This window comes from Rattus rattus, chromosome 16 (assembly GCF_011064425.1).
Source record: "Rattus rattus isolate New Zealand chromosome 16, Rrattus_CSIRO_v1, whole genome shotgun sequence".
Classification (NCBI taxonomy): Eukaryota; Metazoa; Chordata; class Mammalia; order Rodentia; family Muridae; genus Rattus; species Rattus rattus.
The window spans coordinates 42,802,315-42,828,146 of record NC_046169.1 but is presented as its reverse complement, the minus strand read 5'-3'; the positions used below and the strand labels follow the sequence as shown (position 1 = coordinate 42,828,146).

Below are 25,832 nucleotides of genomic sequence, written 5' to 3'. Positions count from 1 at the left end.
AACTGTCACTCACATTCATCAGTTGCCGCAGTAACATTTTTGCAGCACAAGATACATTTCTAGATTGTATTTAACATTTAGCTTTCATGTCTCCTCTCCCTCCGTGACTTAAACAGTTCTTTGTCCTTCCTTGCCGACCCTGCATGCTTTCATAGAATCTGCATTTAGGTTCACATGTCTGAGTTTCTTCAGGGTTCCATTTCCAGAATACCATGGCAGAAGTGGTGTGTGTTGGGTCTTGGTGCAAGTCGTCAGATTTGGAGGTTTTGCTGTCACAGAGGAGAACCTGGTACATGGTTCAGGTCAGGTCTGCTTACTTGGCAGAGCGGACACTTACCTGGAAGGCCATGCTAGGGCTTGCATGTGACATGTCCCCAACAGGCTCATGGCTTTGAATGCTTGGCCCCAAGCTGGTGGCACTGTGGAGAGAGGGAGTGGAAGCGTTGGATGTGGTGCAGAACTGGCTGAAGAAGGGGATCAGACTTGGGCCTCAGTCCTAGTCATGGCTCTCTGTGTCTAGGCTCTGGTGTGTGAGAAACCTTTGTGGTTTATAAAGAACTTGCAGGGTGATCCTTTGAGAATAGATGAGAGCATTTCCTTATCAATCAATGTTCATTTGTTAGTTGATATTTATCAAAACCAAACCCCTCCCTCCCACACACTGTTCAGTCATGTTTTTACGTCCTTATTTTATCTTCTGATGTTACCAACTTGATTATTTTGTTTTTGGAATGGGAGGCCTTCGCTGTGGCTCCTGTGGCCCTGTGACCAAGTCTCCATTGTTCTCCAAACATTTCTTTATCCCCTGGTGTGAAAAGATGTTCCAGGTTCATGGGCTGGTTCCCCTTTCCAGGCCCTGGAAGCTAATCCAGAGTCAAGTCTGTGGGTGTGTATGTGTGCGTGATACAGGCGTGACAAGAGATGCCTGTTACTATGTATATACATAATTCCAGATATACACACCTAATACGTATCTATAGGTTGTTCCTTCTTCCCTTTTTGAGACGGTCCTGCACTATGCAGTCCTGGCTAGGCTATAACCTTTTCTCTATTTAATTACATTTAAAAGTAGGCATGAAAAACTCAGTCCCGACAGATGCCTCTGTGAGCGTTCCCTCCCAGCTCCCCTCTCTGCTCCGACAGTGAGAAATCTGCCGTTTCATCATCTCAATGTGCTTTCTTGGTCCTATAATATACACAAAGTAGCTCGAGAAGTACTAATTTAGAAGACTATAAAAACAAACTCCCCAGCTGGAGTTCAGCATTGTTTTGGGTTGTTTGTATGTTTGTCTGAGAACAAGTCATCAAAATCCCAGGTTCTAGGGCTTCATGGCTCAGCTCCCACTCGACAGAATGATTGTGCTGCTCATTCAAAGCACAGGCAGATTCATTTTTCTGTCTTCTAGGGACCAGAGGTCCAGGATACAGCCAAGGAGCCTACGGTGCTGTAGCTCCCAGTGTGACAATCAGTTGTGCACCCTGAATGTCAGTGGCACTGGGTGGGGGGGTGGGAAGCAGGAACCTGGTGAAGGAAAACTTCTTCCCCAGGGTTACAGGTTAGAGAGGCTTTGCCAGGTTCCCAGGCCCTGGGGGCTCCAGCTGATCAGTTTCATTGGCGTACCTCATGTTTGCAAGCGTGTTTTAGCTTCTATTTCTTGCTCCTCAGACATTACAGCAACAGCCTACTTGAGTTTCTGAAGGAGGAACCTGCAGTGAGCAACCCCATCTGCTTTCTCTCCAGGACTCTCTGGCCTCATGCTAGTCCATATCAGGGCTTTTGCAGTCTGGTAATATTTGTGTCTTAGTTACTTTTCCTGTGAAGAGATACCTTGACTAAAGTAACTTATAAAAGACAGTGTTTATTAGGGCTGGCTTACAGTTTCAGAGGGTTAGTACATGACCATCATGTGGAAGTATGGCAGCCTACAGGCAGACATGGTGCCAGAACAGTAGCTGAGAGCTTATATCTGACCCACAAGCAAGAGACAGGGATGGGGATGGGGATGGGGATGGGAATGGGGATGGGGATGGGGAGGGGGATGGGGAGGGGGATGGGCCAGCAGGAGGAGAAGTAGAGAGAGAGAGAAGGAAATAGGGAGACAGAGAAATAGGGAGACAGAGGGAGAGAGACAGAGATGGGGGGAGGGAGAGCACACTAATAGGGAATGGCATGAGCTTGCCTCCTCCCACAAGGCCATTCCTCCTGATCCTTCACGAAGCGTTCTGCCCACAGAACTGAGCCTATGGGAGCCAATCTCACTGAAAGTATCACAGCTGCTTTGGTTTTACCTTAATCCTGGCTGCTGTGGTGTTCAGCAGTGTCCTTAACAAGTGAGACATGCTTACTTTATTGTCTTCAACTTTCTCCGCTGGTTACTTTTCTCATACCTGCAACAGAACGCCTGACAGAAACAACTGAATGGAGGATTGGTTTATTCTGGCCACAGTGTAACAGAGTATCAGTCCCTCACAACAAAGAAGGCAGGAGGGGGTCAGCACACACAGCAAGAGCTTGCTTGCTGCATGGCTTCTCACAGGGCACCAACTAGAAGCAGAGATCTGGGGCTAGAAGTGGGACCAAGCTATAACCCTCAACACCCAGCCATAGTCACCTTTGTCATGAGCTGTACCACGTCTCAAAGCTTCCACAACCTCCTAGACAGCACCACTAGCCACGGACCAGGTGTTTAAACACATGAGCAGGTGGGGGTGCTTGTCATTCAGACCCTAACATCACCTTTCCCTAGATGTTAGGTTAGTGTCTACTCTGATTTCAGGTGTCTTGTTAGTTCAAGAATGATCACCTATGAGTATTTTATCCAACTTTTTAAAAAGTATGGTGGTGTGATATCTTCAGTTTTATATACCTTTCTGGCTTAAAAATTCACCATTAACATCTTAATGTTCCCAATTGCCACTTGGCTTCTGGTGTCTGTACTGGATATAGCTCCGTCATCATCCATGTTCTACTGTACAGCCTTGTGCCTGGCAGAAAGCAAACTTGGGAGAGCAAAGGGAGAGAAAAGCAGAAGTCTGTTGCACTCAGGACAGAACCAGCATACATTGATTTCTCCATTGCAGACAGCTGCCCTAGTGGCCAACCTCTACAAAGAAATGGTTGTAGAATGATGGGCAGGTGGGATGGGGAGACCGGCCCCATCTACAGGCTCTCTGCCTCAGAGTTTTGGCAGAGCATCACTGAACTGAGAACCCATAGGTTGCACCTAACAGAATTTGAAGTATACAGAATTTGTGGAGATGGGCAAGGGCAACAGCAACAGCAGCAACAACAACAGTAACAACAACAGCAGTAACAACAACAGCAACAGCAGCAGCAGCAACAACAACAGCAACAATTCTCTCTGTTAATACATGTGTGGTCCCCTTTAGGCTCTCAGGATGTTAAATAGGAGTCATGTTACACTGGTTCTCATGAACCCAGACAGAGGAGCGTGACCATGGGGAAGGACGAGTCCTGACAGATAGCAGGCACTGGAACTACTAGGGGCAGCCAGATAGGTCCAGGCTGTCCAGGGAGACGCTGGAGGGCTGTGTTTTAGTAGCAATGCTAATGTTCTCTGGGGAAGGCTATGTAAGACCAATCCTAAGACTTGGCTTGAAATCAACACCCGCATCTGCACAAAAGTTCAGATGGTGGACTCCAAATACAAACCCTTCAGAGTATCTGTATAAATATAGTCAAGAGTTTAAAACAAAACTTAATGCAAAGAAGAAAGAAACCGAAGGCCTAAGAAGCCAAATTAACTTCTAGATTATCAAAAATATAGTTCGAGAAATGGGAAACTAGCACATGGGCACGGTAACAAATTACACACAGAAAAATCAGGGACCTGAGAGATGAAGTGGTGGATGCTGTGCAAACGGAAGTGGGAGTGAAGAGGCGAAGGAGAGATAAGGGAGTCTATTGGACACAGCCACATGTTCTAACAGACCCCGAGATGTTTGAAACAATAATAATTAAGGAATTTCCTAGTTATGATGAAAATGCAAGCCCAGGATGCCTGTGAGCTTTGCCTGTTACTTGGTGAATGCTTCTTCTTACCTCTTGAAGCAAAGAATTCAGCCAAGGGACACAAACTAAGCCAGCGCTTATTAAGCAAAATAAAACATACTCCCGGGAGCAACTGGAGTGGGTTGGCCTGAAAAGGGAGTGGTAGCCTGCAGGGCTGTGTGTGGCAGATTTTGAAGTTGTTTCTATGGCTTTCCCATCTCAGGAAGTCACTGTTGAGCTCCTGCAACGGGTACCACTCATGTGTCACCAGACACCATTCTGCACGTTCTATGGCCGAGAGGCCCCTATGCTTCTCCCTTCCCTGCCTGTTAGGATACTGGTCAGTGGACATATCTGTTCCTTGGGACAGCGCCCTGGTACTTAATTTCTGATATGGTAGGAAGAACCTAACTGCAGTTTCAAAGATGCTGAGCCACAAAGGCATTGTATCAGGACACAAAGTTACCAAGATCTAACTATAGTGTCCCTGGTTGTTTCCCAGCTGACTCCCTGCCTACACACCCAGACACCATAAATAGAGAAACTATACCAAGCAATCAAACTGAGGAGGACACACAATAAAGGGAATTTTTGATGAGCAGCCTGAGAGAAGCAAAGATGAGAAAACAGCAGACTCTTCAGAAACTGCGCAAGCCAGAGGCAGTGCATGGCACCTTTGAAGTGTTAGGAGGGAAAACTGTCAACCTCACAATCCATAGCTCGCAAAAGTATCTGGAAAACTCAATATCTAGCAAAAAAGCACAAAACATACTTTTAAAATGATAAAATAAAGACATTGTCAAACAAAGGTTAGGAATTGTCGCTTGCAGAACTGCACCCAAGAAGTGTTAAAGGAACTTTCTCAGGGGGAGGAGATGGATCGAGAGGTTCCTGTCCACACAAAGGGATGGGAGGTACTGAGGATGCGTATCTGTGGGTAAGTACACATGGCGCTGTCCCCCTTCCATTTATGTCAAAGACATTCAACTGTGTAAAGCAGATGCAACACCATAATTACAAGTTTACGGGTTGACAAGAATGTAGTACCGTAAGGGCTTAAAGGAAGCGGGTGAATGAAAGACTGCGTTGTGAGGTTCTGGTGGTGTACAAGAGTCAGCAGGTAACTTAGATCCATGGTAGTGAAAAAAGCCATCGTGGGCATGTCCATCTCTGTCGCAGACACAGACCCTGGTTTGCATGGTGGCCATGGCCGCTCCCTGAGGATGCAGAGTTATTCTATGCTTGTGGTGCATAGGAGGCCCTGAGATGCCCTCTTAGGACTGACTTCTTCGTGGGAGGGAGCGGCTAAAAGCCAGTAGAAGAGACACAGGAAGCAGGTGAGGTGTGGAGCACCTCGGGGAGCCGTTTCTAGATTTCCGTTAAGGAAAGACTGGCCAGTAGGTTCGTGGTCCGTAGCTTCATCAGAACTCCATGTTTTCTTGTCGCTTGCCAGGGCTCCATCCATCCCTTCCTGGTGAATACCCTACCGAGTTCTCAGAGGCCTGGAGCCGTTTCCATCTTTCAGGATGATTTCCGAAGCTTTCTGATTCCCCATCCTGACCCGGGGCTGGCAATTTAAAGAGCCAAGTGCATTCTTCTTTCAGATTTGCCTGTGTAGAGCCAGCCGCCGCCATGGTCTCCATCCTTAGAGCTTCCATTACTACGTACTGAACATCTGTGCCAGCCCCTTGGTCACCGAGAGCTCTGCCATCCCAATCACTAGCAAACAAACTGTGTCCGCTCTCCTGACCTCATTTCCAGATTCCTGTCTGTGTTACTCTGCTCCTGAAGCTCCATTCTAAGACTAGTGGGCATGCCATCTACCCTGAGGGCCAGGGAGGGCTGAGCCCAGCACGCAGGCAGGTCCGCCATGAGTGTCCAAAGTGAGGGGTCTCCCTGTATGTGGGAGTAGCCGAGGATCTTAACTTGCCCTTCCAGGGTGAATACCCCGGAGCTCACCTAAGAGGCAACTATACATCTAGCCATGGGTCTTGGGAGAGCTTGTGGGTGTGTGTTGCCTCTCTCTAATTAACTGTTGTCCGGTATCTGGTGATGAGCTGAGGCTGCTATTGGTCCACAGGAAGTGGGGGCGGGAGAAACACCCACCCACTGTGAGTTCATTCTCAGGACAGCACCAGGGATGGATGGATCTAATTGTCTTTCCTGTAAAGTTGATCAGGTTTTCTCCAGTCACATGTCTGTTTCTGCCCCAGTCTTTTGAGATGCTACCATCAACCGTACACTTCTTCTGGGTCTCATATTCCTTCCCATCGTTACACGTACCCAAGCATAACCACAACGTCACTTTTCTCTATAGCTTGTAAAGCCTCCCTCACCCCAACAGTGTCTCACTCTGTGGCCAGCCTAGCCTGAGTCCCACAGTCCCTTCCCCTACTCCCAAGTGCTGGGATTACGGGCACGCCACTGACCAGGCGGAAAATGTCTGTATTTTAATCCCCATGCCTGCGTCATGGTAGCTCAAGGCCTCACTGTAGTAATGCTTCACCTTGATCATAAGAGTTAGTCTGGGGATGACAGTTAAGACTTGAAGCCTTTATTACCATTGAGCTGCAGAGGAGGAAGGTGGTCCTTCCTGTGTGGAGCTGCGTGAAGGCAGCGGACCAGGCACCAGTGCCGAGATGAACGGTTCCTTCATTCCTTCCTTGACCTCTTGATCTTTTAGAGGTGAGAGAGGGTCGAGGGAGAAAAGAGAGAGGAGAGAAGAGGGAGAGGAGATGGGGAGGGGAGGAGGGGGAGGAAGGGAGAGAGAGAGAGAGAGAGAGAGAGAGAGAGAGAGAGAGAGAGAGAGTCAGCAGGCTGGTGCACACTCTCTGTGACTGCAAGCTTGCTGCTCATACCTCACACGATCCTTTTCTAACTGAGTGGGATTAACCCTCTTAATTCTGCCTGCCACAAAAGCCCCTGTCTGGGAGCTCTCGAAACAGCCTGCTCCCCAGAGCCACTGTGCAGGATCACATCTCGGGTTGGAGGTTCACATCTGTAAGTTCATGGTCTACCAGAGGAACTTGGCATTGTAACTCCAGTTCAGAAGCAAAGCCTGTTTTCTTAGGTGCTTCCTTAGCGCATCTCTGAGTCCGGAGATTTTCATTCACCGCCCGTGGATAGCGCCTTAGGGCAATGCACTGTGTGGGGCTCCAGTCCCAAGGTGAAGCTAGCCGTGTGCAGAGCGGCCCCATGCCTTGACGGCTCTTTCCGCCCGGCAGTCTCAGTGGATTCTCCATCGTCACTTAGCCAGTGATGTATCGGGCTGTAGGTGGATGTTAGTTATGGTCCTTTGTTTTCTTGTAGCAAATATGACTCATGGCTCTGATGTTACTGCCACTGAATTTATAATGCCTGGATACATATATTCCGCTGGGAAGACAACCCAAGCTGTCTTCTTTTAAATCACCACTCGATATTATTCTTCACTACTCCACTAACTTTGCCATGGACAGATACTAACAAATTACTAAACGATGTAGTGGCATCCTAAAAGAACACCTAAGTAGCTCAACAATAACGTGTGTGCATTTTCTTAGACGTAGAGATGTCTCCCTACAGTGAATAGCAATCAATGTTGCTAAAATACAAACAAAATTAAGTGATAATACACGGCCCTACTTAAAAGCAGTAAGGTGGTAGTCTAGAGATGTGGCTCAGTGGTTAGAGCACCTGCTGTGTTCACATGAAGAATGGGGGTCAAGTACTTAACGCCCATAAAAAAGCCTGGCTTTGTTGGCACCCCTCTCCCCTCCAGCCCCAGTACTGACTGTGTTGGCATACACCCCCAACCCCTGCAAGCCCAGTGCTTGAGGGCAAAGCAAAGCAGATCCTGGGGACTTGTGGCCAGTCTCTACCCCAAATGATGTGTTCCCTGGGAGACAGACTCTGCCTCGAAAAAGAAGCTTGACGTTGATAAAAGACATGCAAGGTCGGTCGGTCTCTCTCTCTCTCCCCCTCTCCCCGGCTTCCTCACGCTCACACAGTGTACACACTGAGAGCACTGATGCTAAAAATAAATGTGGCATTAATAATTATAAGGAAAATTGGCAATATGATTCAAAATTAAATTTTAAAAATAAAGGGCATAAGCCACCTAACCCAGTTAAGAGACTCTAGCTAGCGATGCTGTTCCTGGGTTGCGCCCTGCCCACCCCCACCCCCACCCCAGGCCCTCTCACTGATCACTGAGGCCCATGGTGCTTTTGATCCAAAGAGACAGAAATGTCTGAGGTGTCTGTCAAGAGCAAAGTGTTTTATTCAGAAGGTCCATGCACCCTGGACCAGCATGACCAGTGGCCTCCCCTCTCCATCACCCCAGGCTTCTACTGCCGAGGGCTGTAGGCTCTGATAACCAACCCCATGCCTGGTAGTCATCCCCCGTCTGAATACATCCTCTCAGCTTCTCTAGCTCTGCTCCAACCTGTCCCCACATTCCTACTTTTTTTTGTTCACCAGTTTAAATTTCTGAAAACAGATTAATCTTCTTTGAAATCTTTTCTTCTTTCTAAAAGTAGTTTATTCAGTGGATGAGCCGCTCCTGCAGGTGAGTGCCCAGCCTGGTTCCCACACCGTGATTGTCAGGGGACCCTGTGGCACTCAGAGAGTTGGCTGGCTCTCAGCAAGGGCAACAGGAAGAAGCAGCATTTCTGGAAAGGAGCTGTGGGTAGGCATTCTCCACCATCGCTCTGTCCAATACAGGACCACTGCCTGTTTGTCACAGGTCAGCATTTGGAGGAAATGCCTTCTGTTCCCAGTTCTGACCCAGATCCATTTTCAGAGATGCTCACCCACTGTATCCCTTGACCCTTGAAGCTCCGTGTCCGGTCAGCAGCAAACGTTACATCGTCCATATGTTTGCTCTTTGTCTCACACAAATCTGCATTTCCCATTCACCCCCACCCACCATCCAAGCCTCAGTAATTGCATGGCTAGAAGTATAAACGACCCGATGTTCAACTTTGATTCCTTACAACAAATAAATACCTTCCTCCTAGACATTGGTTTCCATGGATTCTCCTAATGGCTGTGCTTGGCCTATTAGAGCTGAGCTCTTGACGGCTCCCCCATCAGCCATGTGTAAGCCGCTCACATTCCACAGTGTCCCTTAGGACGTGTAAAGTGAGCGGAGCAGAGCTGTTCCCAGCTGCGATCCTCAGACTCAGCCATTCCTGCCGAGGGCTGTCTTGTGACTCCACGAGGACTTACGGACGCAAGCTGCACATCCGACTTCCGCAGACATGCAGATTTCACATCTAGGCCTCTGGGTGCGCTCCCTGCCTTCATTTCAAAACCAGCAACAACAAAACCACAGCTGGGATGTTCTGCTTCCCAGAGTTTCCTTTCCTCGTGTTAAAGCATTTATCATTTCACGCTGACAGTCACTCGGGTGTCGCTCCGTGCCAGTCAGTCGCTGTGGCGCGAGGAGCATGTTGAGAGAAAACCTAGACCTGTTAGCATGAGAGCACATCTAACTGTGTGCACACAGACGCTCACACAGCTGGTTGCAGCTTCGCACTCATCGCGCTGATCATCCATAAAGCGCTTCCTGCATTTTCACCAGACAAGTCCTGCGCGGGCACGCACATCTCGCTTCCTTTGATTTTTTTTTTTTTTATTTTTGGTCAAAAACTCATTCACTTAGTTGAACAATGCAATGAGTTCTGTACTTTCTCCTAGGTCATCCCTCTTGGCTGAGGAAGATTAAAATCCTGGGCCTGGAATCATCAGATTGTGATAGTTTATAGTCTGGGAACCTCTCCCCCGCCTTTGAGACAACCCACAGCTGACTAACATTGAGGCCCTTCCCATCTGGCAGGTCCGGGGGATACATCCAAGGCAAAATAGCCCATCTGTGCTAACCCCCACCCAGGCCTCCTGTGTGGGAACAGTCCCTGGGTGGGTCTGTCTCGGCACGCCCCGTGTCACTCAGAATGAAAGGTGTGTTTCGGGCTGGCTAGAGTTATAAACCAGCTCGTGTTGTAGCTGTGCTAAGTGCCTGCCTTGCAATGTGCCTGGGTTTGGTTCTCCTCCACACGGGGTGGGGGGTACGAAATCTCCACGCAACACAAATTGATAACGTTGATTAACGAAAACCACGTTGGTGGCTTATCTATTTCTGTTGTGCCTCAGCACTGTGTTGGAAAACCAGCCTGTCCCTGGGCTTCTCTCCTGTCCTATGGGTAACTTGGGATAACCGGATGGAAACTGCCGGCACCTCGTCTGTCCCTAAGATCTAGCTCTGGCCAGGGACAGTGGCTCTGGCATGTCAGGGTACATGGGCAGTTGAAGGAAAAGTGTTTGGGCTTTGCTCTTTATTGATTTTACCAGAACTTAACATCAGAGCCATAGCTGCATAGCTCAGGGTTGGGGACAATACTGTTTGTCTTGGTTTTGGTTTTGTTTTTTGAGGCAGGATATATCTGTGTATCCCTGGCTGTCCTGGAACTCATTCTGTAGACCAGGCTGGATTTGAACTCAGAGATCCACCTGCCTCTGAGCCCTGAGGGACTCCTCAGAAACTCAGATTTAACATCTAGGCCTCTGAGTGCGCCCCTGGTCTTTATTTCAAAACCAATAGCAACAAAACCCCAGGCTGGAATGTTCTGATTGGATTAATTCTGGAATTGGTGCTGGAATGTTCCACAGCCTGGCCAGAGGACAATCTTAAACGCACATTTTGGTGAGGACTCAGGGCTTTTTTTTTTTTTTAAATGGGGGATGGGTACATGCTAGAGATGAGACACGGTGACTCCCCCTGAGCCATATCCCAGCTCAGAAAACAGTAGTTTTAAGTAACAAAAACTTCTTAAATTAATTTGAGCAACAAAGCAAATATGATCCCAGGGTCCAGAAGTACCAAATCAGTGATTCTCAGGACCAGGGCTTTCAGCTTGACTTCCCAGGAGGGACTCAAACAAGAAGGGTCCACTGAGTCCACTTTCTCTCACTAGGAATTTGTTTCTCCCCCTCTGCAGCTTGCAAAGCTCAGAAGCTTCTGCCCCTGCAGGGAACCAGACATGCACCTGATCTAGTCCTATCCGTGAATCAAATTGGATCAATGCCAGGACTTACTTTACTTTTAAATGTGCATTTAAAATTCCTTTTAGCTCTTTGGTATCAGAGAAAGTCTAAAATCCCAGCAGATTCCAAACATACTCTCCAGAGAAGGCATCTGACTGGCTCAGGGAGTCCTGGGGGCCCTGAGGGTATGAAGCCATGACTGGAAGAGCGGAGTCATGTACCCCACATTCTCCAGGTTAGAGGAGCTGGTGTAAGTGTGGAATCCCATGTGTCATGTATGCATATGCACACCATGGCTCAAGAAGCAACACGTGGCCATGACTGCCTACCCTACTGGCAGGTGGCTTTGGGCTGTGGCCTGAGGCGTGGCAAGCATTCAACAGTGCAGCGCCCTCTTCCTGCTCCCAATCATGAGAAAACAAGGCTGGTTACAGACACAGAGAGCTGTGTATGGGAGACATTACCGCAGTCTAAAGGAAAGAGTATGAGAATGTTCTGTGCACCGTTCATTAGATGGCAGTCAGTCCCACAGGAGCTACCCATGCGTGGAAAAACAGGGTCACTCTCAGGCTATTTCTCCATCACGCCACGGTTTGTAGGATTCTTAGAAACCTAACTGTATTCATTTAGAAAGCTATTTCTAAGTAACAAGGCACTTGCATGGGTGTCAAATCCACATTAAACCTTGGCCACCGTGTGATTGCATTTCTTTGTATAAAATAACTCTTATCCATGAACACTAAGCCCTTCCCAGTGAAATCTCTTGGGAACGTTCAGGTTCTGATCACCCAGAAGTCCCGTCGCTGTGGCCACTCATGTGGAGCTACACGATGGACCAAGGCCAGAGCTCCGGGCACAGTTCTAATGCAGGTGCTCAAAGCTCATCACTGTGCACATTAGATGAGTCTCTGCATGTGCCCATCAGTGAGGGTGGACGGAAGCCTTCTCAATGGCACCGTTTCTTCTTTTGAGAAGCAGCGCTTTCTGCAGGGTCTCTGTCAGCTCCATCCACTGCACCAAGGCATCTCTCACTTAGCACTCTGTACGAAACCCCTTCTCAGGCGGAGTCTACTGTGGGAATTAGCACTGAGCAGGCTCACAAGCATTGTGTGTTCAGAGAAGGAGGGACAGAAGAGCAAGCAGGTGAGCCAGGATGCTGTGCCAGCGTCAGCTCTGGACCCTCCTCGTGGGACACACCTGCCGTGTCCTGTGTCACATGCTCTGATGTGCCTGTTGTGGTCCGTGTCAAGTTGAGAGCATCGGGCAGAAAGGCCCTCCAGACTCAGACGTATTTCCTCCTCAAGTTAGACCGTAAGGATGTATTAGGCAAATATATTTATTTATTTTTGTCTGGAGAGCGAATGCCTGCCCCTCATTACGAATGGAATTCTTTCATTGTCTTAGGCCAAAGGTCCATTTTAAAACTCGGATCTGTGCATATTTCACAATCAAATGCAAATATGCGTGCATAATTTGTTCCCATTTCCCAGGTTTAATATTCATGTTAAGAGGCTGAGCAGGGCTTGGACTGATTATCTGGGGCCTTGTTTCTGCCAGTCCCTGTTGCGGTCAATCCCAAACACAGACAATCAGGTTTGACAGGTTCCTTTCACTGTGGACAAGACTCGACAGATGCCGTACCGTGTACGTCTGAGGATGATGAGCCTAATAGCAAGTAGACAGGCCCAGAACATTCTTCCTTACAGCCAGGCACACACACGGCGCAGGCCTCAGGAGTGGTAACTGCTGGATCTCAGACAGGAAAGTGTGTCATACACGGTACCCTGTGAAGATTGTCTCTGAGGGTTAACAGTTACTGTGGGTTTTTTTTTTTTTTTTTTTTTGTTTGTTTTGATTTATTGCTTTTGTTTTCTCTTCATTATCAAATGGAGGGGACTGGAGAATGATCACCTTCGGGTCATGTAGATCTTTCTATTGCCCACAGCGATAGCCCAAGGCCACACTTGGGATTCTCTGCCGAAAGCATGTGGTTGACATGTGCTATTTTACCCTGGCACCTGCTAATTTGAGCTTTCAGCCACAGGACATCCTGTTTTCATCTAGACTTCCAGTCTTTCCACAAAAGATTTAGAGATGGTTTCCTGCCCTCTGCGTTCAAGAGTCACTGTGTTAGCTGCGCGTACACAGCCGCCATTGGTGCTGTTAAGAAGTGGGTGTGCCATTGGGACACACGGGTGGTTGGCGGCTGAGAGCAGGTGTGGCAGCTGAAGCAGGAGCAGCACTGACACACAACTTCCCTCATCCTTCTTCAGTAGCCTAAGATACAGTCCTTTCCTTCCTGTACCCATAGGGCATTGCTGTAGACACAGAGGCTAGCCCACCACAGCAGGGTGAGAAGGGCTGGGGCAGATGTTGGGTGTTTGGGCGTTTTTCACAGAGTAGATAGCCTTTGAACCATGCCCCCAACAGTCACTGGAAATCCCAGGAAACAGAGGAGACTGGGCAGACGGTTCGAATCCACCTGTAGTGCATCCAAATTCCAGCAGCTGACTGTGATCTGCAACCAACAACGTCTCAGCAGTCACGTGCACACGCCTTATAATTCTTACATGGGGTTCAGTCCACCACAGCCTTCTTGCACATCAACACTACGCCAGGCCCACCTGGCTGTGCCATGTCTCAAGGATATAGGCTGGCTCACGTTAACCGTAGGTCTCAGAGCTAGCTGCATTAAACCTTGGCTCTTCTCGGCTTCACAGACCTGCCCCTCAACATGCTTCCTGCCCGAGCATAGCTGTGCCAGCCATGCTCCTGAGGAGATGGCAGAGTTCCTGCGCATACTTCTGCTGTCTGCACCTGTGTCGGGCAGACGACTGCTGTGGTGTGGACAGATGCCCAAGAAACTCTCATTAAGGGAGAACGACTTATCTTGGCTCATGGTTCACTCCGTCGTGGTGGGGAGGTTGCATCATCTCTGAGCAGTTCCAGCCAATGGCAGGCATGGTGGCCTCCTGGCATGTTTTCCCCTTCTCCTTATTCCATCCCTCGCCCAGCCTGGGGGACAGTGCTGCCCATACCGAGGGCTGCACTCAATCCTCCTGCACATCAAAGGTGAGCTCTAAGAACCTCCCCAGTGCCTCTCACCTGCACCAGCTTGCCAGTGGAGATCGACCATTACAGTGCTTTAGTCTGCCCCCGCCCCTCTCCTGGGATATGCCAACAGGATATGCCAAAATTGTGCTATAGAGATGACCTCACGGGTAAAGAATGACTGCGGAGTTCAGATCCAAGTGATCTTGTGAAAAGCAGGGTGTGGCCATGCACCTGTAATCCCAGTGCTGGGAGTAGGGACAAGAAGATCTCCGGGGCTGGCTGGCCGGCCTCCACCCTTGCTCCAGACAGACGGAGAGACCCTGTCTCAAGGGAGTGAAGCAGAGATCGGTTGAGCAGGACACCTGATATCCTCCTGGCTTCTGAACATGCACATCCAGGCTTGTACACACACGCGCGCGCACGCGCGCGCGCGCGCACACACACACACACACACACACAGAGGTGCACTCACTAGAAGTGCCAGAATATGCATGGTATGTGTGCGTGTGCGTGTGCGTGTGCGTGTGCGTGTGCTCGTGTGTGGTTCAGGTAAGATTGTAGCGTCTGCTCTGCTGGAATCTCCCTCTCACTGTTGGATACAAAGGAACATCAGCTACAGTATCCACGCGTAGGATCTCCAGATGACAGGATGTCTGTTGCTGAGGAAAGTCTCCATTGATGGCCATCAAAAGACTGAAGCTCTGAGGCTTATAATCACAAGGGACTGAATGCCTCACAGTCGAGGGAGCAGGTTTCCCCTGGGCACAGTCTCCAAAGGAGAGCCCGAGTCTTTGCAAAGCCTCTGGCATCCCAGAGCAGCCAGCGAGGCTGTGCCCGGACTCCTGACTCACCAGACGGAGTAATGAGTGCATGTTGTTTTAAATGGCGACGTCTGCGGAAGTGTTGTTACGCAGCAGTAGATAACTAATACAGTGTCTCTGTGGAACAGAACAAGACACTACAATTTGAGCTCCCGTTCTGCTTAAATGCCTGGCATCTGGTAATTAGATGTGTAATTGTGCTTTATTAAACATTTTTCCCTCACTCCTAACATTCCTAAGGAAACGAGAAAGTTTTATTTTCTGAAAAGAACTGATTCATCACCTTGATTGTCAAACTCCTGATGCAGGTGTCCCAGATAAAGGACACCAGATGTGTTGCAGGAGCAGGGAAAGTCTGAAATGACAATGATTATATTGAGTGAAAATGCGTGCAGGAAAGAACAAAGGAAAAATGAGAATCGGGTTTTCTAGGGGAGGTGGGGGGAGCGTCTGTAGCATAGTGATGGGGGAGGTTCAGGAGGCACCTCCACCTTCCAGCAGACAGACGGTTGGCATGGTTACTGGCAGAATACACGTAGGGCATTTTTTAAATCCCCCGTTTCCGTAACAGTGTGCTCGATCTGTTACTCGTGCCCCGGATGGGGGTTGGGGTTCCTGTGCACAATCAGTCTTCTAAGCTGTCTACCTCCCCTGACCTCCTAATAGATGCGGAATGGAATACGCTCCCTCTCACATCAAGGAGGAGGACTGAAATTACTCTGTAAACATCTACTGAGTGTTTGTCACTTGTTGCCTGCTTCTCTGATCGTTTCCTCAGCAGCTCCCAGAACTTTTTCCATCACTGATTAACCGAGAGGTCCAAGGCTAAAAGTCACCCAGCTACAGGCTCAGGAGCACATGGCCAGTGGTCCTGGGGACAGAGCTCAAATCTACTGACTCCAGAACTATACTGAGCACCAGTGTGCTCTCTGGGCCCCCTGAGCCTTCCAGGGAATCTCCAAGGTCAGTTTCTTCACAGAAGAGGCTATCCGCACTGTTTTGTTTTGTTTTTTTTTTTAAAAGCGAAGTTATATTGACGCTGGCACAGAAGCCAGGGTAGGACACCTGTGAAGGTCTCAGTGTGGACAGCTGCACAGGCTGTGCTAAAGCTGTCTGTCCTCTCTGCCATGAGCTTGGGGTTTCCTCCCAGGAACTCCCTCACCGTACTTGCTAGGAGTTTGGATTAGGTTTCGTTTCCCTGACAGTTAAAAGGCAATTAATTAAAAAAAAAAATCTCACATAACAGGTAGCAGTGAGGAGACACAGCAGACAGAGTCAGCTGGTGAAAAAAAGCTTTTATTAGGGGTGAGGAAACACATACGTGCCACACACTGAATGCACACATGCATGAGTACTTGCACGCATTTGCTACACACACACACATACACACACACACACACACACACACATACAAACACACACACACGCACACACACACAGAAATACCTTCCACAAAGCAGAGGGTAGAGCATAGGAAACTGAAGACCAAACACACCTTGAAGTTGGAGATCTTAGGGTCCCTTGGGATTCTCCCTCCCTAATTTAGGGTTGGTCAGTTTGAATAAAGACAGGGAGGCTGACGGACCCTCTGCTTGGGGGGTAATTCTCTTCTGGCCTTAAAATGTTCTGATTTGCTCACAGGTGGGGAGACTGTATTGATTGGAGAAAAAGCCTGCCAGGAGTCCGGTCTCTGATCTGCAGTATGCAGGAGAAGCTGAAAGTCGGCCATCTTTGTTATCTAGCCATGGTGCTTCCTTCTACCTGTCTGCTTATCAGGGATCTAACTCCTAGTCCCAACCTCTGCAAAGCAATAAAAATGTGGATGTTGCTGGTCTCAACTCTTAGGCAACATCTTTCTAGTATTCTCTGCGATCAGCAGGGTACAAGGCCCAGCTTCCCTCCGCTACACCCCAGGCAAAGCCCAAAGTCAGCTCAGATAGAAGCCCCCCTGTGCCTGTATGAGTAGACAACTGTGGGTGGCAGGTCATGGGACGTGTTCTTCTCTGAAAGGCTGGCAGAAAAAAATGGTTTTCTTGACTTGGATGTTGGGGAAGTTTTTATCAAACAATGAACTAGTGACCCTGACATTTTAAAGAAAATAGCATTTGTTATCACTTCAAAGTTGTAAGGAAAAGTTTGAATAAAGGGAAAATTTGTGCCTGCCAGTATGAGTGAGCTTGACAGCTTCCCAGTACTTAAAGATTTTTCTGAATGAGATGGTGGTGGGTGGGCAAGCAGGGTGACTGTTTGAGGATGAGTGTGTGTACCAAGGATGAGTGTGTGCACCAAGGATGAGTGTGTGCATTAAGGATGAGTGTGTGCACAGGGAAGATCTGTGGGCAGTGTGTGGCGTCAGGCGTTCCGGAGCACAAAGCTAGTTAACTTGATTCTGAAGGACACACTCTGTCCACTAATAGTAATTCTCCATTTCCAGTGTATCGCCTGGCTTTATGATTTTATTTTTTCTATTCTTTTATTGCTGTTGAGTTTTGACTTTGAGACAGGCCATCACGGTGGCCATGGTGGCTGTTAACTCACTGTGCAGTTATTCAGTGATGGCCTTGAACTCCTGCCTCTGCCTCTCGAGTGCTGGGAATGCACATCTAATACTGCTGATCTTGATGTAGAGAAAGAAATCTCCCGACGACAGTAGGAGGTTATATATGATCTCATTTCTCTCCATCACTGTAATTCCTTCTTACTACGTGGAATCTATGAGTTAGATATGACTCTGCAGAACTGATTTCATAAGTCCATGGTGAGATGTTTAATTTCATGTCTGAATTTATTACTAGGCCATGTAGATTTTTTTCCCCCTCAGTATGTTAACCCTCAGTTTTAGCAGTATGAAACTATAGACTTCCTTTACCTCTGGACCTTTGGGGAGCATTGACCTAAACCAGAGAAGCCGTAAATCCAGTTCAGTGGGCTCACATATGCAGAGGCAAAGCATCCACAGTCCACTCACTAAGAACGTCAACTTCCATGCTACCATCCCAGATACCTCCCAGAGAAGGGCTTGAGGACTCCACACTCCCAATGTTCAGTGCAAACTCCTTTCTTTGAAGGCATTTCCTCACTCTGGACTCATTGAACCCAGTCAGGGTGTAATCTGTCAGTCCTCCCTCACTCCCTGACCCTCAGGGCCTGTCCCACATCCGCTGTGGTGGCACATCGTGCTTATTGTCTGTGCCAGCTATGCAGATGGCCCCCACCCTCTCAGGGACCTTGTCCCTCTCCTGAGTGACTGTCTTGCTGTTGTTCTGTTGCTGGAGAGGCGGCAGTGAGCCAAGATGCTGCCCTTGGAACTCAGGCCGGCTCACCTCCTGCCACATGTCAAGTGCTTAGCCAACCCTGTGTATTGAATGGTTGGCTGCCTCTAGTCAGGACCGTCTTTATCTGGCCTGCGCTTAGCCAGAACTCAGTCCCTTCAAATCCCTTGTGAGATGACCCATCCCTTCAGCTTATGAAACTGCAGCACCACTTACGGCAAAACGCCGCTCTCCTGTCTTAAACGATTTAACAGGGAGAGCACTAACCAGGATCCATCACATTAAGCAGATCTGTGCGTGTAGGCTAAACTTCCCTCTACGCTCTAAGATCTGAGCGGCGTGATGAACTAGACTCTCACACCGGCTCAGCACAAATTCTGTAATTATCATCGAAGTTTATTAAAGTCGAAAGGTCATTAGAAAGTGGATATATATCTTTGCTTCTCCCCAGAATTAAACAGCAGAGGATCCGGAGTTACTGGGAGGCTATAACCTGCTTACACTCACAGTGGACGAGTATAGGGAAATTAAAATTTGCTTTTGTGAAGGAAATCCCAAGGGGCTCAGATCTGTTAACCAAGCCCTGGTGCCTCCCCCTTCTTCAGATGCTGTTTATCCTCCTCCAGCCTGTGATCCGTGCCTCCTGTTACTTAGCAGTCATTAAGGAATATCTTCGCTGACCCAGTGGACAATTAGAATAGTTTGAGATTAGGCTCCGTGGGCCAGTTTCCGGGGCTCCGGGAGACTCCGGGAGCAACGCTTTGCTTATTTGTTGCAGATCCCAGAGTCTAACACACGCCCCTCCCCACTCCTGCCTAGGGGTTTGCGCTGCCGGCCTGGCCTGATCCGTATTAGGCCTCATCTGCTCCTGAGATCCTTAAACCATCCCATGAATCAGTGGGAAGGAAATCGACGTCATAGCACAAAAATCAATGAGCTACCTCTTCTGGGGGCTTATTTTCACCTACGCTGGCTCTGAACTGAAATAAATGACCCTGCGGTTTGTAAGGAGAGTGCGTGCGTGCCTGCGTGCGTGGGGGGCGGGGTAAAGAACACCCCGCCTCCATCTCAGAGCCGGCCTTCTTCACAGGGACCTATTTGTATGTGTTCGTCTACTCCGAACACTGTTGTTCATATAGCATCATAGTTGATAGTTCCAGTTCAATTCGTGCCGCTCAGCCGGTCACTCGCAGGCCTGGCTTCGTCCTGCGTTAATCCTCCCTCCCTGTCCTCTGGGCGCCACTCAGTGAAGTGCCACTGTATTAAAATGTAATAGCCTGACCCGGAGTGTGGGAAGCTTGGCTAGGTTGTCAGGTGTAAATCCTTCAAGATTTCAGGTGCATCTTGGCGTTTTTTGTTGTTTTATCACACATGTTAATTACTGCACTGTACCCCTGTGACCTCGGGCCCTGTGCAAGGTCAAACATTTACATTTAGGAAAAGAAATGTTCAGATGGAGAGAAATAAGTGAAAACAGAGTCCCCTGTCCTCTGCGTTAGGATGAAAGAATCTTCCTCCATCTTCTCTTGGAAGGTGAAGCCTCTGTTCTGTCTCAGCAGGAGAGAGGCAGGGGGCAGGGGGATGGGAAATACCACGGACAGTATTTCACAGGCTCTGGGAGGGGAGGATGAAGCCGGCAGTGAGCTACCCTGTGCCTCCACTGAGGCCATATTTTACCTGGAACACATATTAGTTTTTGGTGTTTGGTGTGAAATCCGAGAGACTAAATAAATAATAAACAGTTGTGAGAGAGAGGCAGGGCGAATGTGAGTCACTGCACGGAGCCTCCAGCTCCCGGGAGCCCTCATCATTAGACACTTAATCTTCTCGGAATGAGCACAGATGCGAGGCTCTGTTTTCAAGTGGTCCCTGTAGCGTCTAGCATTTATGAGTCCTTAATAAATTTTTATCATAATTAATATCCCAAACGGTTTGGGGTTTTTCCCTGGGGGATGGTAGAACCGAGGCTTAGGAATCCGTGGGAATGATAAAGTACTGTTTTATGAGTTTCTATTTCCCTGTGCCTGAGGGCATCTTGATTTACTGGCTTGTGTTCAGTATCATGAGCCCCACACTCTGCCCGTCGGGGCTCCCTATCATGGAGTCTTGTGCCAGGACACCGTTTATTGTCTTAGATACATGGAAGCAGGAAGAGCGTGCCCCTCCATTGGATGGAGCTGTTATGATTGGTGATCAAGATTCCTTTGGCTGGAATTTTGGGAACAGTTCGACGTTTCCTTCAGGGTCAGTGTCAGCTCAAGCCTGTTGCTGAGGCTGCCGGTGAACGGATTGACGGATGGGCCGGGTCCCCTAGAATTAGCCCAGTGGCTGGTACCCACAGCACTGTACCTGGCCTTTCAGCACAACACAGACAGTTTGCACACCCACTGTCTCTGTTCATCAGCACATGCTCTGTTGTCCAGCAAGGGGTGGGGCAATAGGGGAGGGAAAGGTCAATAGAAAGGTCAACACAGATCTTGTGAACGAGTGGGCCATTGAGAGGAACCATGAAGAATGGTTGAAAGCTGGGAGGTAAAGCTGGGCGGTGGTGGCACACACCTTTGGTCTCAGCACTCAGGAGGCAGAGACAGGTGGATCTCTGAATTGAAGGCCAGCCGGGTCTACAGAGTGAGTTCCAGGACAGCCAGGGCTATACAGAGAAACTCTGTTTCAAAAAACAAACAAGCAAACAAACAAACAAAGACCATTCTGGGAAATTCAGTAGGCGTTAAAAACATGACAGTGAATATATGTCGTTCCTTCCTTCTGCCTTAAGCAACATGGTGCTCTGAGGCACTGTGTCGCCCCTCAGGAGCAAGGCGGGGCGGGTGATATAAACACAGGACTGTGGTCCTGAGCCTGGGCACAGCACCAGCACTTACCATGTTCCATGATGCTCCTTTGGGATTGTGTGAGGTCACATCGGTCACGGGGAGAGCAGAGGTTAGGTACGGGGTTAGGCTTTCAAAGACTTTGGCAAATTAGAGCAGTGGTCACAGGCCGATAGAACGGCATTCAGCGGAGACCAGAGGATTAGGAGTTTAATTCTGCCACTAAAACAAATAAAGCAAAACCTTGCCGGAGAGTTCATAACAGTGTGTGAAGATTTGACCTGAAGTAGTCACGGGTCCTCTTTTGAATACAGTCAGGCACGGGGGACGTTAAGGCCATTCTGAGATTCAGGTTTCCTAAACAAATACGAATGTTACAGGTTCCCATAAAACAGCTACTGTCTGCTGTGCACACATTATCTTACTGTGACAGATCACAGCACTTATCAGATGTTTGCTTTGTGCCAGGACTGAAGGCACGGTCATCCTTTATCTCCCAACAGACGTGCAGGGCAGGTCTTTATCCTCATCTTAAAAAAAAAAAGTTCTGGGAGGTTCGGTAACTTGCTGGTAGCCGCCACCCTGGGCTCGAGGAAGCCCTCGCCTGCCCTGCTCATCTTGCTGTCTCCCCATCGCAGATGCAAATGTGTTCGTAAACAGAAAATTAAATTGGCAGAACGGCGTGTGCAGCGTGTCACCATCCACATAAAAATGGAAAGCACCCAGAAACACGGCAGATCTTACAGATCCACGGCGTACATCGCCGATAGCAAATGATCAGGGGAGTGGGAGACATCGAGTCGCCTGGAAAGACGCTGCAAAGGGAAAGGGAGGGGGTCTGAGCCGGGACCTTCATCGCTGGAGGGTGCGTGCGTTCCAGAGCAAATGTGAGGGAATGTTAAAATACGTTAAAATGGGCCACAGCTAACTGGTATATTAGTATTCTGCCTCTCGAGTGCTTAAAAAGATAAAGAACAAAAGGACGACCAGACCTAAGTTACGGAGTCCAAGCTTGTGAGGTGTGTGCTCTGGAGGAGGGGCTAGAACACGTGCATTGGTGGAGTCCGTCCTCGCCAGTCAGGAAGCCGCCTGGCCTCTGGCCACAGCGTCTCTAAACTCAACATCTTTATGACTTTCATAACGATATAACTGTATGCTCTCTCCATGGCCGCTGTGATCTCACACATCTAGGAAGCTGGGAGAGCCCTTCCATCTCTCCCGTTTCTCCTGTTTTTAAGCTACAGCCATGCCACTAGGAGTCCAGTGACTAATGCACTCAGCGACTGTGTGACGCCTTAGAGCCTTGAAACCAGCACAGCCTGGTGTCCCCTCCCCATCACTAAGGACAGAGCCTCACTGAGCTCAGCTCATTCCGAGAAATGGAGTCCTGTCTCTTCGCACGTTTGCTGTGCTGTTTCCATATGACATGGGTGCCGCCGAGCACACAGTAGGTGTGCTGAGCACAAAGTAGGTATTATTGACAGACTGTCTCATTTGGCATGTGGCTCTATACAGCATCAATGTTACGTGCATACATGCAAACACGTGTACACACACATCTACACGGTCATGCCAGACTTTGGACTTCTCATGTGCTGTCTGATTCGTGTGACTCTGGATAATCTGCTGGCTTCGTACTCGACTGTGTATTTCTCTAGTGGGCGTGTTTGCAGTTAGAATTGCTCGATTGTCTGTAGAAATGATCCTGGGGTTGTTCTTTTTTCTTGTTAAATAAAAAGACTTAAGGGGTTGGGGATTTGGCTCAGTGGTAGAGCGCTTGCCTAGCAACCGCAAGGCCCTGAGTTCGGTCCCCAGCTCCGAAAAAAAAAAAAAAAAAAAAAAATAAAAGACTTAGAGAAAATGGCCACATAGGCACCCGGGGAACTGAGTATGGATGCCCAGCACCCGTATAAAAGGCCAGGCATGGCATCGCCCACTCACTTGTAAATGCCATTCGTGGAAGACAGATGCTTGGGGCTGGCTGTCTAGATAGTGTAGCTGATTGGTGAGCACAGGTTCAGGGGGAGACTTTCTCAACAAATAAGAAAAGTAACTGAGAAAGCCCCCAGTATTGACCTCTGGCATTCATACATACCTGCACCATTGCAGGAACATGCAGGAGTGCACATGAGAGCACACACAGAGAGACATGTGTATACATGCATACACACATAGAGACTGCAAGTACAGGGTGTGTGTGTGTGTGTGTGTATTAAGCCACTCTTCTTTATTTAACATTATTTTCATGTCTCCAACAAGGAATGAACTATTGATTTACCAAGAGCGTTTTCTTTACCTGAACATCACTACCCGCATGGTCCTGCCCACTTTGCAGCTGGCTGTGACTGTGGCCCAGTTTAGCACAGCATATCATGAGGGGAGGTGTTCTCTTCTGCTCCCAGGCCTGACTGTGACCAACCCCCAGCGTGGCAGCCTGGGCATTTGCTCTTCCTGCTGGGTCAGTGCTGAGAGTGAGGTCATCTGTCTGCGTGGAGCAGTCCCCACCCAACACCATTCAGCCCGTCCTCTCTTCACCTTCTTGGGCTGTCTCATGAGCAAGAGCTAAAAGCTGCAAGCCAAGATTTTGGTGCTAATAGAAGTGAGCACTTTCCCAGCGACCAGAATAAATGTGTTGACCGTATTGTCACAAGTGACTGTGTGGGGGTTCCACAATATGGCTGTCCAGTTGGTTGTTTGACAGTGGAGTCATGTCCCCATAAGTGTCGTGACAGTTCCCTGTGACAATCCCTTCCAGCCTTTGCACTGTTTGTGTGTGGCAGTGGGAGCCACCTGGGAACAGAGTTTTCTCCGAGGAGCCATTTTTGGTAATATGGCTCAAGGGGCGGCCCAGGGCGAGCCCTGCAGCCAAGAATCCTGCTGAAGATTACAGGGTTGAGTCTAGAAAGAAGATCACTCCACCAGGACATCTCCAGGACTTTGGGTTGTTCTGTGCAGTAGCTTTGAGCCTTCCCTGGCTCCCTGCAGTGCATCCAACGCCACTGCACCCGTGTGACTGAGTTCTCAAAATTATTCCTTATGCTTCAGTCTTTGACAGGTGAAGTGGCGGCTTACTTCCTTTTCTGACTTTCTCCATATTTGGGTTTTATTATTTTCAGTGAACCTTGTATGCTTATTCCTGGCCCTTTTTGCAGGGCAGCTTTTTTCTCCAGGAAAATGTTTCGCCATCCAATTTTCTTTGTGGTATTTTCCATGTTTCGACATAAGCAAATTAAAATTTTCATAGACTTATCTTTCTCCCCGCCCCTGTGTTTTCAGGCTTAGGAACCCCCTCTCAGGTCACATATTAAGTAGAATACATTTACCTATAGTTTTATTTTTCATATCTAACTTTTGTTTGTTTGTTTGTTTGTTTTTGGTCTCCCTGACACCTTTTAAAGAGCTGAGTGATGTTTCAACCACATTTTTATTTCCGTTTAATGAACAGTGCTTTATTTCTTTACGGCTCTTATAGTCAGTGCTTTCAAAGAAACCTTTGGCATTGTTTGAAACAAACAAACCTGTATTTAAGCATGTTCCTAGCCCAGGGCTGGTGATACAGCTCAGCAGGTAAAGAAGCCTGCATCCCAAGCCTGATGGCCTGAGTGTGATTCCCAGAACCCACCTGACAGGAGAGAACAGAGTCCCAAAGAGCAAACCATGCCTGAGAGGAGGAATGGAGCAGATCTTAAGAGAACAGGTCCGCAGCATCTGGCTTGTAGGCCCGTGAGAGCCTGAGTGGTCAGCAGAGCTGCTCTGTGGAAGGCCTCCCCGCTGCTCATATTTCGATCCACATCTCTCATCCTGAACAAAAATCAATTCAAAATGGACCAAAGGTCTTAATTTAAAAGCTGAAACTGCAGAGGAAAGCAGAGGGGGTGCATTTCAAGACACAGGCACGGGCCAGAGCCTCCTGATCAGGACACAGCACAGGAAACAGTTCTGTGGGTTCCATGGAATCAGTGGGTTCCATGAAGAGAAAGATGTGTGCACAGCAAAGGAGCCCAACATCACCAGAGTGGAGACAGCTGGGATGGGAGACAAGTCTTTGCCAGCTGAACCTCAAGACGGGGGCTGGGTATCCAGAATGTTCGTGTGCATGTGCCTGTGTCTGCAATGACTAATCATAAAACAAAACACAACCTCAAATTGCCAATCCGTAAACAGTCTAAGGAGCTGAACTCATTGCAAAAGTACAAATGGTTAACAAATATTTTTAAAAAGTGTTCAACCTCCTTGTACATCAGGGAGAGCAAATCAAAACCACCCTGAAATTCTGTCTCACCCCAGCCAGGATTCTGGTGAGGATGCAGAGAGATGAATTTACACTTCCTCATTAAGGGAAGTCAACATAGGAATGGAGAGGGCCCTCAATAAGGTAAAAATAGAACCAACACGCTAGCCAGCTCCGTCACCACGGCTGTCTTGGTGCTCTTTAATGCAAAATGCCAGCCTAGACCCTGCTGCCGTAGCGGGCCGATCTCTGAACGTGGCTGTTGTCCACACAGACTGGGCTAGTTTTACAGCAGCGGGCATTGCTGTGCAGATAATTCTGTTAAGAATCCAGTGATGAATCCATCTGTCCCACTCTTATCCCCAAGCCCCTGAAGTGCGTCCTTGACATTCCCCACAGACTTAATGCATTTCTCTCAAGTACCCAACGTGGGTTAAATGCCCCGCTCACGCTGGTTCTTTCTCCGATGGTACTTGTGGGAAGTTTGAGGACCACTGTTCATCTTGTGAAAAGGAGGCATGAGACAAAGCACAGCAGGGGAATCAGAGCCCACCCGGGCTCTGGGACGAGACTTAGGGACTGGGG

The 25,832-nt window shown here is 48.6% G+C and overlaps 1 protein-coding gene across 1 annotated transcript in view; it reads left to right on the top strand.

Annotated features, from left to right (window-relative positions):
• Ttc28 (tetratricopeptide repeat domain 28) overlaps positions 1-25,832 on the top strand; it is a 407,017-nt gene that overhangs the window by 265,499 nt on the left and 115,686 nt on the right. The gene's annotated exons all lie outside the window — the stretch shown is intronic.